General features: G+C 33.1%; 1 protein-coding gene across 1 annotated transcript in view; it reads right to left on the bottom strand.

Moving 5' to 3' along the window:
• LOC125063800 (transcription factor Sox-12-like) overlaps positions 1-20,561 on the bottom strand; it is a 75,210-nt gene that overhangs the window by 6,786 nt on the left and 47,863 nt on the right. The window lies entirely within an intron of this gene.

Here is a 20,561-nt window from a genome sequence, read left to right as displayed (position 1 = left end):
GGTATATATAATCATCAATCACTGTTTCTTGGATTGGAACCAATTTATCATAACGAGCATTAAGTTCCATAAATGCAAATGGCTGTTTCAAAAAATGGAAAGACTGCATCTGTTAGAGCGCGTTTCTTGTATTCAACTTTAAAAGAATATAAAGGATAATATAAACAATTTTCATTCAAAGCTGAAAGACATAAAAGGGGATAGCGAAGGGACAGTTGAATAAAAGGAGCATAAAAACTCGGAGCTTATAAAAGGTTACAAATGAAGTTATATTTTGTAGAACGATAAGAACTATTTACCGGCAAATCGACGTCCCCCTCGCAACAAAATTACTTGATTTCAAGCTGACGTATTATTTCAACTGTTCGAGCTGTTTATTAAAATTTACATACAAAGTTGCTGTTTTTATTTCACTTTTATTTTAATATATACCTATAGCTACCTAGCTACTATTATGTAGATCGTGGCAACGATAAATATATCAATAATTCATTGTTATTTAGAAATACTACTGGATAATTTTGTACAATTATTTAATTAAATAAACTTCAAGGAAAGCCTAATCTTTGGTAGCGGAACTGAGCTAGAGGCGATATGACTACAACCTTCTATTTTAAGCAGCGCAAGCGCACGTACCAACAAGGGCAAGATCTCACTTCCTGTGTAGCCAAAAGGCTATTTAATGTTTTAATTCCATAATTAGGCTAATTAATGGTTCAGTGAGTTTGAATAGTGGCGCTACAAAATTGTGTAATTTTTCTATATAGGTATCTCAATTTCTCTTACATGAATATATTAATTTTAAACATAAAATTACATCCAAATTATTTATGTGATTATATATGTAAAAGGGGGATTTCTTTAGATACATCGACAGTCAAATCTTGCCAGCAAAGACGAAAGTTAAAAAACAATTGAATTGTGATTATATATGCAATATATAATTGTCATAATGACATGTTTTTGTGACACAAGAGGTTTTCAGTATGATGATAGTTACATAATTGTACCTTTAACAGTGGCATGCCACACGAAGCTGTTTGCATCCAACCCCAAGCAATTACTTCAATGAAAATTTCACAGGTCAAGCAATTAAGGTTGTTTATTGATGATAGAAATATCAAATGACAGTTTTTATCTAAATCATAATCATAATAAAACTGTCAGCCAATGAATAAAATTTATTTAATTAAAATCTGCCTTTAACAAATTCATGTGGCAATTTATTTAAGGTCGGATTTAATTTTTATCTGACGGTTAATCAATTATAATTCAAGCGCCAGTCTTTAATTAACAAGTTATAACCCATTTTTTATAAATATGGCAGCAATAAATCTGTGTCGACCGATCTGGTTATTTAGTAAATGTATAAATAGTTAACGTGTATTTTTGTACTATTTGTGTTTATTGCCAGATCCAGATATCTGAGTGGAAAATTTCGTGTATTCATACCAAAACATAATTAATATAATTTCGAATTAATTATTATTCACCTATATTCTAGAAATCTCTAATCTTAACTGCACCGAAATTGTTTAAACTTTGACTGTTTCCTAAGCTGGAATCAACCTAATTCAAATCACTCAAGACTTTTAGTTTCCGATATATATATATATTATATATACTGCTATGAAATTAAAGTTCAAAAATTATATTCTAGACTCTAGAGAGTCAAATCCAAATTGCTGTAGGATCATCTGATGATTCAGATCACAAGACGAAATTTTTGACTTAAATAACGAGAGTACCCATTATCTATTTTGTTAAGCATTACAGATTAAAATCAAACATTGACACCCGAAATTCCTTCACGTATAAATTGCCAAAAATGTATAAACATCGTTTCCTCGAAGGAAGTCGTTGTAAATCATCTTTAAAAAACCTTATCGCGGCCTCGGCGACTCGCGAAACGGCCGGAATTGAAAAATAAACGTGCTTTTAACACGGAAACCGATGCACTCAGCTCAAAGCCATTATTCAGCGTCGGGTGTGGCGTTTTAATGGTGTACAAATACTCAGGAAGGTCACTCAAATTGAGATTTCCTGAACCGAGACAATTTTTGTATATGGTAACTACGCAGCGTAACTGGTCTCCAGCTATGTTCAAACTCTATAAAAACTTAACCTCGAAACTTAACATGGATAAACATTTGCATATATCTTAATATCTCGTATATGTATTAAGATTGGACATATACACAGCAAACATAGTGCACTAATGTCCCCATGGGACTGTTGTACGACATAAACGGAGTATCGTGACCGGCGGATAAAGGTGTACAAATACGTCACAACCTAGGGCTGCAATTTGTTTTAAAAAAATCACAATTTATATTATCCCCATCAATATTGAAACTGACGATAACGTTTCAACACCGTACGAGCCGTATCAAAATTTCATCAACATCACCTTGATGGCTTTTCTTTTGCGAACTATCGAACTGTGGAATCGACTCCCAGTGGGGTCAAAATTTCAAAATTCGATTGTAGGTACTCCTCCCTCAAAGACCGGCAACGCACCCACTAAAAATGGGTGTCTATGGGCGTCCCGTAGGCTTGTTTGCCCCCCCAACAACAACGTTGTTTTTATTATTATAAAAAAACAAAACTCGAATTAGGTGTAATTAAATCTAAATACAGGTGGCATTTTATACTTATTTGTAACAAATTTTAGTCGTTTAAACGCATGGGCGGTATCTGTTTTATTTTTCCATTTTTAGTATTGAAATATCTTTGAGTATTGTTATAACTTGATCTGTTAAATAATCATGAATATGGCTCAAATGTATTAATAATTCAGTACACTCACGCCGCTCAGACTTCTCAGAGTAATAGTATATTAATAATATATATCTAATAAACAGTGCAACTCAGCGACCGATTAGTAAATTTAAAATCTTCATTAAATGCCTTAAGCTGTTAACGATTATTAACATCTCTGAGTACGTGCTAGTTAATCATTTATCCTCGATACATTTCACAATCGGCCATGTGTTTCTCAATGCAAAGATGAACCTTGAACACTACAATGATTATTACCTTATAATCAACTAAAGGTTATTTGTTGGAACCGTAATCTACACTATTGTAATATTGGAAATGTCATGGAACATTTGTTGATGCAATATTTATTATTTAAACTTTAAAATGCACCAAGACATCGTTTATCTTCTTGGTCAGTTATTTTATAAAAAAAACAACTACAAAAATATTAAAATAGATTTAAGTTCCTATAAAAAAGTTTCGTTTAATTTCGCCAGGATGATAGGCATCAGATCCTTACGATCATGGAACTGACGAATTGAGAACGTACTTTTTTTAGGTTTTATATAATTGTAAAAGGATTTCAAATAACCTGTAAGTAGAAGTTTACATTTTTCGATAATTTTTTTTTTGTTTTTTTTTTTAATCTTTTATTCAAAACGAAAAAAAATCGACACTAGAAATAATATACTAATAATAATACATCTAAAATTGATGTTTGAGAAGCCAAGCCCTTCTAATCGATGAACAATCACATTAAATAGTTATTATCATGTATAATAAGTGCGTGAGTAGTGACCGCGCCCTCTTTAGCAGTAGGAAGTCATTATCTGTAGTAATTGAAATACGTTTATAATCTGTAATTATGTAAAGATTTTATAAAGTGAAATCACGTCATTATCCTAATGAAGGATCGATTGCGAGTTGTGTAAATAATATGTGGTCAATTTATTTCATTTAAACCATGGTTAAATTTTGCTTAGACAAGTTGGTGGTAAAAAAAATGTCTGCTGTTTACATGTTTACAAGTGGAACTTGTATGTCCATTAGAAGCGACGTCAAGTCATTTTTATCTATGAAGTTTAAAGAAAAATGTATCCAAGAACACGCTTCATAGCTTCTGTGATTTAACAGAAAAATTAACATTTTGCGACTTTAAACTTGGAAAATAATCAGAGAAACCTTTTCACGGGTCCTTCGTCTCTAGTCATTGTCAATAACTGCAAAGGTTCCAAAAAGTTTCATTTCATCTATTGTCATTACCCACGAACAAAGGGCCTCATCTGAGCCTTCCAACAATGGCTCTAATCGGGGCCTTTGTCAGAATGGGATTGTCAACATAGCCATTAATATTTCACTCATTCAAAGGAGGTATTACTGCGTTTAACACTACATTTAAATTATCTTAAGAGCTGCTAAATTTATTTTGTAATAAGACAAGACTTAGACATTACCTTTGAACTGATAATGAAATACGTCCTTTATCCGGCCTAAGGCCTTAACGGAAACTTCGTTAATTCAACTCAATAAGTGCTTCTACAAGTATGCTTTTAATGTGTGCTTTTGTACAAGAACAAGTGCGATTGAGTAATCTGGCTGTACCTAGTGTAGAACCGCAAATATTTAATAATTTGTGAACAGAACAGACATCACCTGTTTAATGCTATAAGCAATGACATTTTCCACATATTTTAGCTTACAGCTTCGGGCTACTGAACCCTCAAAATATATCTAGTTTCCGGTTGACCGGAGATTTTATTAAAGCTCTGCCTTATTACTGAAGCAATTTGATCGGGTCCGTTGAAAATAAAGAATGGAATTTAGCCGCCATCTTGGGCGTTATTGAGTCGCCTTTCAGTTGAATTGTTTGTGTGAAATTATATTTGACTCGTTGGATATTGTAATTATAACAATCTTTGAGTGAAAATTTATATTTTTCATGAAAGTCCGCTACGTTTTAATATTTCGAATTGCCCTTAAATTAACGTAATATGGTTTTTCATATTACTAGAAGTCAATAGCTAATTCCAGCCCAAGTAAGATAACATTTTCTCTCAGATAGTTCTCAAACATACAAAATTTATAAATATATCATTTGTAACATACAACTCCTTAAGCTTAGGATGTTTTTCGAAACTTAAATGATTACTGTTAATCATTTAAGTTTCGAAAAACATCAGATGAAATCATATACAAAGATTATTAAATACAGATGTAACAACCTTAATATATGATTTTTATGATCAGTTTAGTTTTCCACTTATAAAACATATGTTTATGATTTGGCATTGGTTGGTAACATGAGCCTATGTGTTATTCATTATGACTATGAATTAAACATGACACCCCTTAAGGCAGTGCGAAGGAGCATTGAAATCGAAGCGGCCCGTGGGCTTATCAGGTAACTGACACTTAACGATATGTAATGTTAAATTCACACATAGGCTACTGTATATGGTACAGTTATAAATTACTGTATAATTTAAAGGTTTTATACTGATCTAATGTTAGTATAAGGGGTTGTCTGGAAGACATCGCAATATGGGCCGTTGTTTTGCAATTTTTTTGTATCAATATTATTATACGACATAGTGTTAGATACTTCATATATTAGTTAAGGTTTTATTCATATATTTTAATATAAAATTTATGTAATTGCAAGTGGATGCACTAGATTACTAAAAATATTCATACCTAAACTTTTATCAACATACAATTAATCGAATTCCGGACTAAGGGTTGATGAAGTATTTCTACTATTCCGTACTTATTCTTTAGTCTAAGCTAACGTAAAGAGCTGTACATTATTGGCTAAATTATATAGTCGAAAAGACTTTTTGGTGTCTTTTAAAAGTAGCACGTGTTTGCTTGTTGACGTGTTCGGGGTCACCGTTAACGTATACGTTCTCTTGTCTATGACACGCGGGCTGCATGACAACTAAGCAATATGTATGTGTGTATGTTTTTATGCAAATATCGAATATTATTGTTTGTTGATTTGTGAAGGCGTGCTTAGAATACATAGTTACACGTGAATAGCATTAAATGCATTTTTTTTACATGTAAGTTTTGTTTTTGCATAAACCAGATTAAATATTGAAATTGAAGAAGTATTCTGTCTAGAAATTTTAATGCAATAAAGGACGAAACCACAAAGACTGAAAAATATGTTACTTATAAATATTGAAATATAATTCAATATTTTGTTCTTTCTTCAGAACGTCATTTGTTTTTTTTTAATGATATAAACAAGTCGAGACCTTGCATGATTCTATTCAACGGTAAAAAGGTATACCTTTATTCATAAGATAATATTCGACTGTAGTATTTAAACGCTTTAAAAAGTATTACAAAGTGGCCTACAGAACACAGATAACACAGAAAGTAGTAAAAAACCTATGCGAGTCCATTATTAATGTGCTATCCTTTTATGGGAAGGATTATTGGTACATTGTATTTTGAAACCGGTACCGTACACAATTATGCACCTAAACCCGCGGTAATAAGATTGATAATCGTATCAACCTAACATGTTTATTTCTCGACGTCCCTAATGCGTTAATGTTGTGATTTATGTGTGTAATTTTAATAAGTAATCCTAAATGAAAAATGGAAAAGACGCTTAGCTAGTGATTTTTCCTGATTTCCTCATATTTAACGGAGATATTTCCGGATAAAATTATTTATTATTTAAACCGTCATGTGTAGAAAAGGTGGAAAGTAAGGTTGGTATATATACGAATTTATAAGCTTTTACAATATGATATTATATACATCATCCAACAAACATTGATGACATAAATATGTTCGCCTGTTACAGGATTTCACGATGATACAAAAGGAATACACGATATAGAAAATCTGAAGTAATAAAAAACTATATGCTTGGCCATCGCTCTGGGCGTTTTAATAGTAACATAAATATTATAAATATCATTTTTATAATTTGTTTTATGTGAATGTAGTACTGTGAGCAAATAAATATATTATTATTTATTAAATTTTTACATTAATATCCGGAAAATCGGACAGGATTCGCAGAATTAGACAGTGTATCCAATAAACTGTGATCTTTTTGTTCTAAATTTAAATAAATAAGCCTGTCGGATTGTATGTTAATTTTTGTTATACCAAACAAATAGAAAAGCGAAATAATAGAAAATATTTTTTAGATACAATACAAAAAATACTTTGTTAGAATCTGCTGACCGTACCAAGTCTCCCAACCCGTCTCGAATCACGTTCTGAAGCAGTAATGATTCAGTTTTTTGCCCAAAAGCCACAAATAATAGCTCGTTTGTAATATAACACTAGCGGAGGTGAAATGAAGGTCTAGTTTTTGTCAAATTACAAATATATCAGTGCGCAAAAAATATAGTCCAATAAAGGTTAAAATGTATGTTTGTTTTGTTATGACTCAGCTATTGATTGCTTTTTATGTTATGATAAAAAATATTCACACAAATTCATATAAAAAATGAGATTATGAAATGTGCAGCAGAATTTTATTAAAAGGGCATTGCCAAGATCGCATTCAAAAAGCATTCATTTGTTTTCAATAAGTCCAGATATAATTTTGTCGACCACATTAATATAAGAACAAGGATAGAATGGAAAAGTAGAAAGCGCCCAATCTAGCGCTTTTATTTTAGTTTTAAGCGGCATGGAAAAACTACCAAATTTATTGCTCAACTTGGGCAAAAGTTCAGCTGGTATGAATTATAATTTTCATAAGTAAATTAGTGCGTAAGGATCAGGTTTAGTACTAGGCCACAACGAGTTTCACTGGAGAGCTTGCAACACTACAATTATCTACATTAAACACTTACACCGAGGTGAAACTCAATCTATTAGACCTTAATCGTTTATACTAGGGCTGCAATAATTTTATATTCGAGGCATTCAAATGCATTACTCCCAAAGACAGCATGGTTATGTGGGCTCCTAGAATCTGTTTTAGAATGGGCAATACAAAAAACCAAGAATCCCACATTAAGAGGCCCTGAGATCGCTCTCCGTTTTTACTGAGTATGTGTACTTTGTTATACTTTGAATAATATACCTATGGCATTTTTTGGTTGGAGCAAAGATGTAGAACTGAGTTTTAATATTGATAGAAGAAGAAGGAATATGAAGTCCTAAAAATAGACCAATCCGTCTAGGATCAGACTTATATGCTTGTCTCTGTTATTCATTACGCGTAGAGGAAGAGAAAAAACTAGTGGTCCACAGCCGGAATTCAAATGCACAACTGTACTGTTATCAAACGCTTAAGACTAACAGTGGTTAAACTTAAGAATCAGAGTAAACTGCTCTACAGTGTGTCAAGATACAAAACAAGTTGAGAAAGTGATTAAAATTATTTAACTTTAAATTAATTTCATTATTGACATTACTCAAAGTATGTTCGAACCAATTTGACTTAGCGTCCTTCAAGAGCGTACCAAATTCTTTAAAGGCCGGAAACGCATATGCGAGCCTTCTGGCAATGTGAGTGTCCACGGGCGGCGCGGCGGTATCATTTAACATCAGGTGAGCCTCCTCCCGTTTGCCTATGTTACATAAAAAAATAGGAGTTTATCAATCGTGGCGAGCGTTGTATAAATAAGTTCACTTTAAAGCAGGTTTAATGAATCGTCCAGTAAGCCAAAAGTTCTATTAAGAACTCAGGCGTTTCTTATTACTGCTTGTTCACTAACTACATTTCCTAATCAAACTAGCAAAAACGCAGTGTACTATAAAAGTTCTAGAAACAATTTGTAAACTTAAAAAGAAAGCAATTTAAACGAAGTCTGATGGAAAATTTAAAACAAACAGAGCAACTTGCAAACTTCAATATGTGCCATTCGAAACTCGTTAACTTAGGAAAGTAAAGCTTTGGGGAAACCGATCAAATTAATATTAACTCACTTTTAACTATATTTTTAGTATTGGTTTTATTTGCTAACTACTAACTATACAGTAACGCGGTCCGGCTCTTCCGCGTTATAGGAAATCGCATTGTAGGAGTATTCTCGTAGAACTGTTTGAACAGTTTAAAGGAACACGAATTAAATTAAGTTATTTAGTTTATAACAACACAATTGAAACAGCTGCAAAGGCAGATGAAAACTAATTATGGACTTGACAAATCACTATAAATTTCACCCTACAGAAATATAACTTGAGAAAGCTCCGCGCTATAGGTCAGAAATACCGCGTTATAACGAGCGATTTGCTAACAACTAATGATATAGTTGTTAGCGAATGTTGTTAGCTTATATATGTAGGTTTCACAGTTGTTCATTATCTTTAATTGTAGATTATTTGTTATAATTTAAACGGTTAGAACGTAATGGCTAGTGAATCTTTTTAGCTTCCAATTGTATGTACGGTGAATTTATTTTGCTACCTCTTAATGAACGACTCTGAGTCTGAGAACGTGTTTACAAAAGTCAAACCCTTATAAGCTGGACCGGTTGATAATTGGAATCGATGTTTACCTGCAAAAGAGAAAAATATAATTAAATATCACTGTTTAATTTTTTTTTTGAATCCTTGAGAATCCTACTCACTGTATACGTACTATAAGGTAATAAAATGTAAGTAAATAATATATTTCCAAAACGTGAAACGTTTTCAAATACATTAGTAAGCATAATGAGGGTTTCAACGCATGTAAATGAAGTCGATTACACCTCTATAAAACATTTAATTGTTCATTCAAAACTCACTACATAAACTTGGTCGTCCTAAGTAAATAGAATTGACCAACATGTAGGAACATGTATGAACATGTGAAGCGAAGTATCATTTAGAGTAAAATTTATGAATTTAGAAGATAAATCGTTGTAGACTGGTTCGTGATTTCCTGTATGTAATGTATGCGAAACGAGCGGCTTGTATGAAGGTTGTCATAGAATATGTAACACGGGTATGTCCATATTTTTTAATTATTTTGTTATAATGCTAATCGACGGTAAAATTATTGGAAATTCAGTTTTTTGTAGGTGAACTTCGTATCACCTACATTAATTTGTGGTCTAATATATTTTTTTTTTAAACAGACCATTGGACCTCATACTACAGCTATGAAACGCAAATTTCTGAAGGGAAGGAATCTATAAATATATGACAATCAAGTGACAATATTTTATTTTTATCGAATATTTCTCAGCTCAAAACAGTTTTTAGTGGATTATTTTTCCGACCCAAATATCGGCCAATAGAATTGCACCATTCGACGTCACGTGGTATAACCTACATGGTATTATACTGATAATTTTTTGTGAAAATTTTCTCTGGTCGTTGCTTCAAGAAAAGTATTAAGTAGTTGTTTTATTCATTATGAAATTCTTATTTGTTAACTGTACATTTCGTCTCATGGTGCAATTCTATTGGCCGACATTTGGGTCGGAAAAATAATCCCCCGAATACCACACGAGCTTCAAAATTATCGGGCATTTCCCTCAAGGTTCCCTGCAAACAAATATAGTCGTCATGACGACTATATTAATTGTTTGCAACGAACCTATCGGGAAATACCCGATAATTTTGAAGCTCTTGTGGTATTATAAGTGAAAATTTAATTGTCGTTTTTAATATTTTTATTTACTTATTATTTATGTTTCCCATCGTTTAAACTTTCCCTGAACTTCCACAGTATTTCAAGATCATAACTAGCCAAATCGGTCCAGCCATTCTCGAGTTATAGCGAGACAAACGAACAGGAATAAATTTTTATATTATATATAGTCTCGATTTTATCTGAAGTTTCAAAATCACGTTTTAAGACCTGATGATGTATGTGATGCACATAACAAGTTGTTAATAGATAAATATTTGATTTTTATTACGAAAAATATTCAGATTTGACAGTTTAACATTACAATACACACCATTTTACTCACGGAGGTATAAAATCGTTGGTCACAAAAGGTAAAATTTATACAAAGCATATCTGTCCTACTTAGCTCACAGATCACGTAGGGCCGTGTGCTCTGACTAGTGATAGGTATTTTTTATGGCTGGCCACACAATGTTTATTGAATGCTATCGTAGTGCGTAGATCACCCTAGCTGACCTTATCGAAAGTTCATACATTTTATGATTATACACTGTTACGCGTACTACTTTTATGTATATAGAACCTTTTTAGGGATGTATTATTTATGCTGCATCTAAAGCACGAATCACCCCTAAGATTATCTTTATCAACTGACTTAATTCTACTAAAAGTAGAACGTTAATGAAGGGTTCAAGGACATGCAAGTTTTTTCATGATTTTTTCCTACCATGACAAGAAAAAAAATATTGTTGGAGGAAGCCCAAGTTTATTTTTCTGAATTAAAACACAGAAATCATTGTTTTTAAAACCATAAATATACAAAGAGTTTCTCGTTAAAAAAGTTATTTACATCCGAAATGAAATAGTCAACTTGTATATTGTAAACATATTTTATGTTTTGAAATAAAATCTCATCTCGAATGACGTGAGCCGGTGGACGGACCCATAAAAGACAGACGGACTGCATTATCTTTTTATATGTTCATAAAGTTGAAAATATACTTCTATGTCCGTGAACTCTTGACTAAAAATTTACACATTCCTTAAGTACCTACTGTAACTTTAAAACCCAGTCTTCAAGTTAACTTAGGTAATTAATCTTTATTTATATGCTTACAAATGATTAAACCTTCCATATTTGACATACGCTTTCGATTTTTCGTTTTCCCATGTTTGTACTGTAATAATAATAATAATAATAGCCTTTATTTCCAAAACTTAACTATAATAGATTAGAACTTTCATTGATTTTGAATTGAAAAAATTAACTTTTAACATTACGTAAAATACACTTTAACATTTGGGAATAATCATTTGCTTGTCAGGTTTTGGTTTGTCCACCGTTGGACATAGGCCTCCTCCATCCGTTTCCACTCGTGTCTGTCGTGGGCCAGATCAGAGGTGATGTCATCCGCCCAGCGCCGGCGCGGGCGCCCCTGTGGCCGGCGCGCATCGCGCGGGTACCAGCATTCTCTCGCTCCATCGGTTGTCGCACTTTCTTGCTGTGTGCCCCGCCCAACGCCATTTCAGGCGGCACACCATTTTAGCTGCATCTATTATTTTTGTTTCCTTTCGTACTGTTGTACATTGAATTCTGTCCCTAAGATTCAAGCCTAACATGCTCCTTTCCGCTGATCGTTGAAATGTTTGGATTTTCTTTATTATTTCAGCTGTAATAGGCCACGATTGGCAGCCGTACAGTAGTGTAGGTGTCACAACAGAGTCCATCACTTTTGTATGTACTGTATTTATATAAAACTACTATGTTAAATATCCTTATACTAAAAAGGATATTTAACATAAGAATGTGTCCAATAAAAATACTTACAGTCTCTATTAAGGGGAAGACACTGTTCTTGTGTACAATTATTTTTTTTCACTTACCACTGTTTAGAACTTAAGACTAATACAAAGATCTAAGTTATGTATTTATCTATCTAACAAAATCTATAGGTGCACAGCCTAGTATTTGAAAACACGGACTTGAGAATTGCACTTACTCAGACGAATTAAAAAAAGTATAAACGAAGTCTGTGAGTCTATTTGTCAAACGTTGAAGGACTTTCAAAGAATTTTAGTGTCAAAGGTAACATTCAAATGTGCATTTGCAAGATCTAGATTCTAGTGATGCAGGTATTTCCAACAATATTTTATTTAAAGAGTGCTCCATACATTTATGCTACCCCAATATTTGTTGATTCATTGTAGCATTACTGCGCGATAGCGATATTTTTGGCAGCTTTATTGATATTGAATTTTCATTTTTCTTTAGAAATCGTATTACTTTTAAACTTGACGTTCGTTTTCATCGTGAAAATTATTAGTTTTTATACAACCATTTTTTAGGTGTTTTTATAAGAAGTCCTTCCTTCATCATATAATGCATTGTTTGATGTAAACAATACAATACATATTACTTAACTTCGGTTTTTTGATAAGCTTTTCCAGATCCTACCCTCCACTATATGTCTATCCCTAGAACGCAATTAAATTCGTATTTTACCGGTTATTGGCTATATATAAAGTAATAACTTTACCCAAAGTATGTTTTATTAATACGCCTTTATAAGTCAAAAATTTAAACCTGCCCTTTTCCTTCCTTCTCTTTCTCAACAAACAATTCCAGAGACAACAACTTCTATAAACTTAAGCACTAAAGTCCAAGTACATTCAAAATACCGTTCTATGTAACAATGTCGCAATTAAGTTGTAAGTCGTTAAAAATTCACATTAAACTTCGAGAATAAACCAACAAAGTGTTTTTAACTATAAAGCCATTTATTACGCATGTTAAACTGTAGGAGACAGATGCAACTTGTGGAATCCCAATACCTTAATGACTTGCTGCTGGCCTGTAAGAGCTTGCACAAACTTCAATGATTTATTCATTATCTAGGGGTAGAGCGCGGAGAGTAAGAACAGACCGTCGAGACTTGTAAATGATTACTAGTTTATTATACTTAACATTTAGTTACAACCATAGAAACAAAATAAGAAGAGAAAATTTGTAAGTCTTCTTGTAAGTTTTGAAATTTAGTTAACAGTCAAAGCTTTTTTACTACAAATTCAGCGTTGGATAAACCATATTGACTATAAGTGTTACAATAACAAGTGTAGAAGTAATTGTAGACGAAAATTCAATATTTTAATTGTATTACCACAAATCATGTACTAAAAACTAAGTCACACACGCTCTCTATATTTTATTAAAGCACGCTTTTGAAGCTAACAAGAGTATGTGCCGTCGTGCCATAATTTATTAAATGATTGCACGAGAGATATCTTACAAAAAAAATTGCATCCTTTTTAAATATTAAGTAAGTGCTTTTTCAATATAATTTCTGTTAAATGGAAACATTTGAACCTGAATGAGATTAATGTTTCTTATAGACAAAGTCAAAAAATACATACCTTTACCTATTTCGTACTATAGTTTTTATATATTTTTTTAAAAAGCAGAAAGTTATTTGTTTTATCAAGATTATTACTGATAAAAGAACGTGATTTTGTGTCGTAACTTAATTTTGGAAAAATGACTTGTTTTCTTTAAGCTGTTCACAGTGAGTTACGGTAAATTCTACATCAGCTTTCCCTAAGCCGGGACTAATAAGATGCGCCTAAAAATTTGCTTCATCAGAGTATAAAATAAGATATCTAGCGAGGCTGGTCGTAAATTCTCCCCAAGTTTGTAATCCACGAAAGATGCAACGCCATTCTCCTATAGAATGTCGAGTAACCAGTGTTAAAAATATCACGTGATATCGAAAAGGAAAATGTTGTGTACGTTTTTCGCTTTATATTTTATCAATATTTTTTGCTTATAAAGTTAATCGAGAAGTAATAATTAACTAAATATATTTTCAGTCGGGGGAACCATTTCTAAAAACTTAATTAACATGCAAATATTGTTAAGACGAATATAACTTCACTTAGTTTTTGATTTACGTCAGAACCGACTAGAAATTAAAAATGATATTTTTATGATATAATTGGAATTTTCTTTAATTAGTCGAAAGTTCTGCCACATCTATCTAAGTTAAGTACTGTTGTTAACCGAAATCAGTATTATATTCAAACAATTTTTTGATTTCACACTGTTAATTATAAAATCAAGGCAAAACTGCGATAACCAACAAGTAAAAAAGCAAAAAACGATTTGCATAAGGGATCACGCTATACACAGATTGAATCTTAATAATTAGGTAGAGCGGGTGTTTCATACATTACCGTCCAATCTCAACAACGTACTTTCAATTTGTTTTATCATATTATACGGAAATATATTGAATTTGCGTTATTTGACCTACCATGGGATAGTATTATAAATTATATATAAACAATTAATACTATGCTGTTGTCTTTGAAGTAAAATATAGGTTTATTTTTTAATAATGACGCTATTGAGATTTGCCATACATAATTTCCGACATATACTGAAATTATTCATTATTTTTTTATCAAACGTCAAAATGATTTATGCGAAGTTGATGTACAAATAACATTGTTTACAATAATTACACACTCATTAGTAGTTTTGCTACGTTTACGACTTTAAGATAAGTAGCAAGTGAGAAATGAGATAATATAAAATTAAATTGTAATAAAAATATGTTTCTATTTTAATCCAATGTAAGTAAACAGATTATTTCAAAATTTAAAGATCTTTTTAAAGAAATAAATCCAGGGTTTCATGTCTGTTAACTTATTGTTGTATATTATTTGGTTTAACCTATTATTATTAGATATTTGGTACTAGATTTAGTGATTAATTTCAAATAAAAGTCACTGCATCAACCCTACCTATGGGTCACGATTTAGATTCGAGATTTAGCTAAGCCCGCACTCGTATGTCAAAGAAAACACCTTTTTGTCAAAGAAGGTTAAATTTAGCGCATTTTTATTTCTCTATAGGCCTTTACTATACTGCGCTATACAAGTTATTTAATAATAAAAATTATATATTTTCTTCGTTTATTAAGCTTTCTTATACCCCGCAATAACTCTAAACCCCGAAGTTTCTCGTACTAAAATAATTCAACATGATTTCATATCACGAATAACACTGACATAAAAACTAACAGAATGATACAATCTGCATGCAAACATTAACACGTAAACGAATTAAATTATTCACAGTTTTAGAGTAATTCCTTGAACTTACAATTCTTTACTTTGATTAATTAAATGATAAACAGGATAATTACAACGCTTTTCCTTGTATGTTTAACTGTTGATTTAAGCGAAGATGTCCCGGAGAAGTAAATTTGTTTATATCTTTATATATATAATTCTTCTGTGAGTGTGTATGTCACTGAACTTCTCTCAAACGACTGGACCGATTTTGATGAAATTTTTTGTGTGTGTTCAAGGGGATCTGGGAATGGTTTAGATTCACAAATCGGCCCGCCAGATGGTGCTGCAGTCGGTATGTACTTTTATACTTTGCTTTACTAATCGCTTGAAATATCATGCACGACAACGTCTGTCGGGTCCACTAGTCTTTATATATATAATTCTTCTGTGAGTGTGTATGTCACTGAACTTCTCTCAAACGACTGGACCGATTTTGATGAAATTTTTTGTGTGTGTTCAAGGGGAATGGTTTAGATTCAAAAAAAGCTACGTTATACGAAGATCATCAAAATTTATAAATGATATACTGTATACATGGCAAAACGACGTTTGCCCGGTCAGCTATATATATATATATATATATATATATATTGTTTGATTTCTATAATGTTTAATCACTGAAGAGAACAAAATCTATTTATAGTAATTACGAGTTTTTGAAACAAATTATTCATTATTAATATTTCAATTTCGTACCTTTCGTTATCGCTTAATTTTCTGTTTCATTATAATTAGTACTTCGAATTTAATATTGCTATTAACAACTTAATATCAAACAAGTTAATGAACCAAACGATAAATGTGCGGAAAGATAAGTGTATAATTTATCTTCATTTATGAAAATATAACATTAATATCTCATTACTCAAGTGGCTGATAAAGTAAGTACTCGTACTTCACTTACGCTACGCGGTTTAGACGTTTCCAGTGTCAAACATACTTCAAACATATCTGATCAGGGATAACTCAGAATCTTTTATACTTGTGATATTAGCTTTGGAGACTTAGTATTTATTCCGTACAACGTTTAAGAAGTAATTTTAAGTGTTATCTGTTGAAAATAGTTAAGATCTTAATTATGTAAATACCTTATACTCTTAGGTGTAATTTAGGGCAGATTATAGAAGAACAAGCAGTGTTGGCATAGTGGCTTCAGCGTGCGACTCTCATACCTGAGGTCGTAGGTTCGATCCCCGGCTATGCGCCCATGGACTGTCTTTCTATGTGCGCATTTAACATTTGCTCGAACGGTGAAGGAAAACATCGTGAGGAAACCGACTTGTCTTAGACCCAAAAAGTTGACGGCGTGTGTCAGGCACTGGAGGCTGATCACCTACTTGCCTATTAGATTAAAAAATGATCATGAAACAGAATCTGAGGCCAAGACCTAAAGAGGTTGTAACGCCACTGATTTATTTTTGTCAAACAAGAGGATGGAAAATAACTATTGACGAGGTATTATTAAAATAATGAATAATTATAGCGTTGCTTCCGCGTTTAACATTAGCCTAGGTCAATCACCATTTCAAAACTTCCAAAGTTATCGGTTTCAACGCAAATTTATTAGTCCAACAACTATTTGTCAAAATTATCCCAAAGGGTTCAAGGTATTTCGCAAATATCGAGTTGATCTGCCAATTTGTTCAGGACCCTCGCCGCTTGGACCTTTGAATATCTGACTTTATTAACTTCATATTTAAAGTATTCCAGCGGTTATGAAGGTCCGTCGAAGCGGTAATTATTCATAAACTGTCGCATAGGATTATTGTCCCTAAACTTTTGTCCCATAACTAGTTTGAATTCTGCGTAAAATTACTACTTAAGAGTTAATCAATCTTTTCCGCATTCATTTGTTTAGTTAACTCAGATATTCTATATTATTCGAAATTATTTTATCAAACATATTTGAATGTAGAAGGAACAATAAAAAGTCTCTGAAACGACAAACTGTTGCCCAGTTTATTTTACAAATAGTCATCCTTTGGCAAGTATTCCGGTCGGAGCCTGTTTCGCGGTCTGCCGGCTCGTATCGATAGCCTTAAAAACTCTAGCTCAAGCACAACTTAATAATGTATAGAGAAAACTTGCTTCATTCGACTTGAGAAACGCCCGCCCCGAGCCAACTTTTGTTTGCCTATTCCACTCCCTGTTTCTTTTTAAATACGACACTGCATCGGCTACAATCGAGGTCCGCTTTGAGATGCTCATTGCAGTCGATAGGATTGTTCGTTTAACTCCCGAGGGACTCGCTCGACACTACCGCGTATTCAATATTACAGCCCGTCTCGCCTAAAAGCAATAAGCGTAAACAAAACTTGAGTCGCTTCAGAAAGAGGTTCACAATATTCAAAACAGGAGGGGATGTTTAATGATATTCATGAATGTTAAAGCGAGCGCTGTTGTGAAATGTCGCTTAGACTTGTAAGTTACAAAACAATGACACTAACTTAAGACCGGGATGTAAAGCCGTGCTATCTCCATTTGATAGCGAACGTAAACAACAGACAGCCTTTATTACAGCTCGCCAATTTCGAATTATAATTCAAAGTTGCAAGAAACTTTGATCTGCCGGGATCCTTATGTTAAAAACACGGGCCCTAAAGCAAAAGTGTAATTCACTTAAATTCGTAGCTAACGAGACAAGTTCGGGCGCTTATCGCCGCCATTCCGGACCTGTCCGAAACTTTAAACAAATAACTAACTGTTTAAGAAAGCCAAACAAATTTACGGATCAACTTACATAAGACTCCTGAAAATGAGACTACAGCATAACTTCTTTAAACGAAAATATCTTTCAGTCTCGCGGCGGAGAAATAAAAGCATAAACGTGTTGTTTTAGCGCAAAATGAAATGACGTCCAGCCCACGAACGGAGAGAGAATAAATTAAAAGTAAGTATTGGTTTGTTGTTTTTTGTTGTTCTTTGCGATTGTATTCTATAAAATTACTTAAACGTGTTCCATCGGAGATACAAGCACTGTCATGCTCGACGATTTTACAGTGAATTATTAACTCTTCGCCTCGCAACATAGTCTAATATCATTTCCATATGATTTGTTTCAACCTTTTTCGTTAGTCCACTACTGGCGAGTCTCGTCATGATATAATCTCCCAAGAGCACGATACGGCGTCTCCGAGTAATTCTTAAAAATTTCTAGTATCGCCTGTTTCAGTCAGCTATCGTTATCGCTAAACACAGGATATTTAGTCGTCGCATACACAGAAGGTAACGCATTAATATGTCTAGACTATTTGGGATCACAATTTTATTTCTATTCAAAATCGTTTGCATAAATACGCCCGCCCGAACTCCATTAATAGATCCCGCAAACGGAATTTTATATCAGGGACTTATTGAAAATAAACGCGCAAAGGCAACAAAGTTGTATTTATGAGCGCTCTGACAAAACGTACAGCTGGATACAATTTTCCATTTCGAAATGCTTTACTTGGGCCACTATAATTTAATATTACACGAGAGAAACTACAATGGTGTACGGCTTTGCTTGGATTGCGAAAGTGAATAATTTGACTACGGAGATTTAGTCAAAAGCATGCGGCGACTGCGGATGCCTCTAGCGCAATTAATTTGGAACAAAATGATGTATTCATTGTTTTAAGCCCTACACCGTATATAATCTATCCATTTATCGTTTAATCTATATTGTGGTAGTTTTTACGTTCTTAAGCAAATTCGTGCTACAACTGAACAATATTTACAGCTCGTTATTGTTATCAATCGTTCCCCAAGTGTTTTGTGAAACGTTTTTATTTCTGAATGATGCATTACTAGAATTTAATTTGTGCGGTAACTTGTTGGTGCGGAATTGAGTTTGATGGGGCCCATTATTCTTGTGGTAACGGATCGAGTCGTCTCGAAATGTCGGTTGCGTCTTTTAGTCTTATTCAATTGTTTTAAAAGGTATGGCGAAACGGATTGAAAGTGTTTTTGGTGTAGTGGAATTATTTCGATATTGCTTTTCGTTTGAGCATTTATTTTAATTGTTTTTATATACCGAGACTTTATTTATATAACATTACTATTATCAACGTAGTCAAGTTGTTGGTAAAATAATTATTAGGGTATGTAAGGCTTAAACCTATATCGTGTAGTTATTTAGACTTATAATTAGTGTTGGCCTATGGCTTTAGCGTGCGACTCTCATCCCTGAGATCGTAGGTTCGATCCCCGGCTGTGCACCAATGGACTCTGTCTATGTGCGCATTTAACATTCGCTCGAACGGTGAAGGAAAACATCGTGAGGAAACAGGCTTGCCTTAGACCCAAAAAGCCTACGGCGTGTGTCAGGCACAGAAGGCAGATCACCTATTTGCCTATAAGATGGAGAAATGATCTAGAAACAGATACATAAATCTGAGGCCTAAAAAGGTTGTAGCGCGTTTATTTATTTAGATATATATATCCAGTCTCGAGCACTTGCCGTATAAATCTTTGGCCCTCAATCCAAGATATGCATACAAAGATTCAAATGGGCATTGTCTACCGATAATTTCTTCAAACAATGCCGAAGTGGAAAATAATTGATGCTGAAATCTGGACGTTAATCCGGGCACACAACGTTCGGACCCAACGTCCGACGGGCAAATAAATCAAGCGACAAAACTGAATCGACATCCCATGGCGCGTATAGAGGGCGTTATGACAGGGCGATATTTATTGTTTCTCGTTATAGTCGACTTTGGTCTATTCTGTGGTTGCGTTACTATACAATAGGTACCAATGTTAATTAAAATGCAATCTTAACCTTTGATTGAGTTACATCGCTGTCGGATACTCTATTTCCGACAGGTTATTGGCGAATTACGAATGTCGAGATCAGCTTACTCAAAATCAGATATCATCAATTTTAAATAAAGCTAAAAGTTCTTTCACTGCTCCATGCTTGCTGAAATCAGTCGTTAAAGACATTATGGCTCGTTCTTTATATAGTTGATTATAAGAAATAATTTATCTGATAACATGAAACGTTAGATAATTACTAAAAACACAAATATTGCGTCAACAAACTTGGTAAGTATATCAACACCAAAATATAGATTTAAAAATAATTTTTGAGCTTGAAACGTTTACGCGTTTTCTAGATTTCATTTTTCAAACC

The sequence above is a fragment of the Pieris napi genome, chromosome 1 (genome assembly GCF_905475465.1).
Source record: "Pieris napi chromosome 1, ilPieNapi1.2, whole genome shotgun sequence".
Classification (NCBI taxonomy): domain Eukaryota; kingdom Metazoa; phylum Arthropoda; class Insecta; order Lepidoptera; family Pieridae; genus Pieris; species Pieris napi.
The sequence above is the reverse complement of the archived record's forward strand: the minus strand, read 5'-3'. Positions and strand labels throughout refer to the sequence as shown.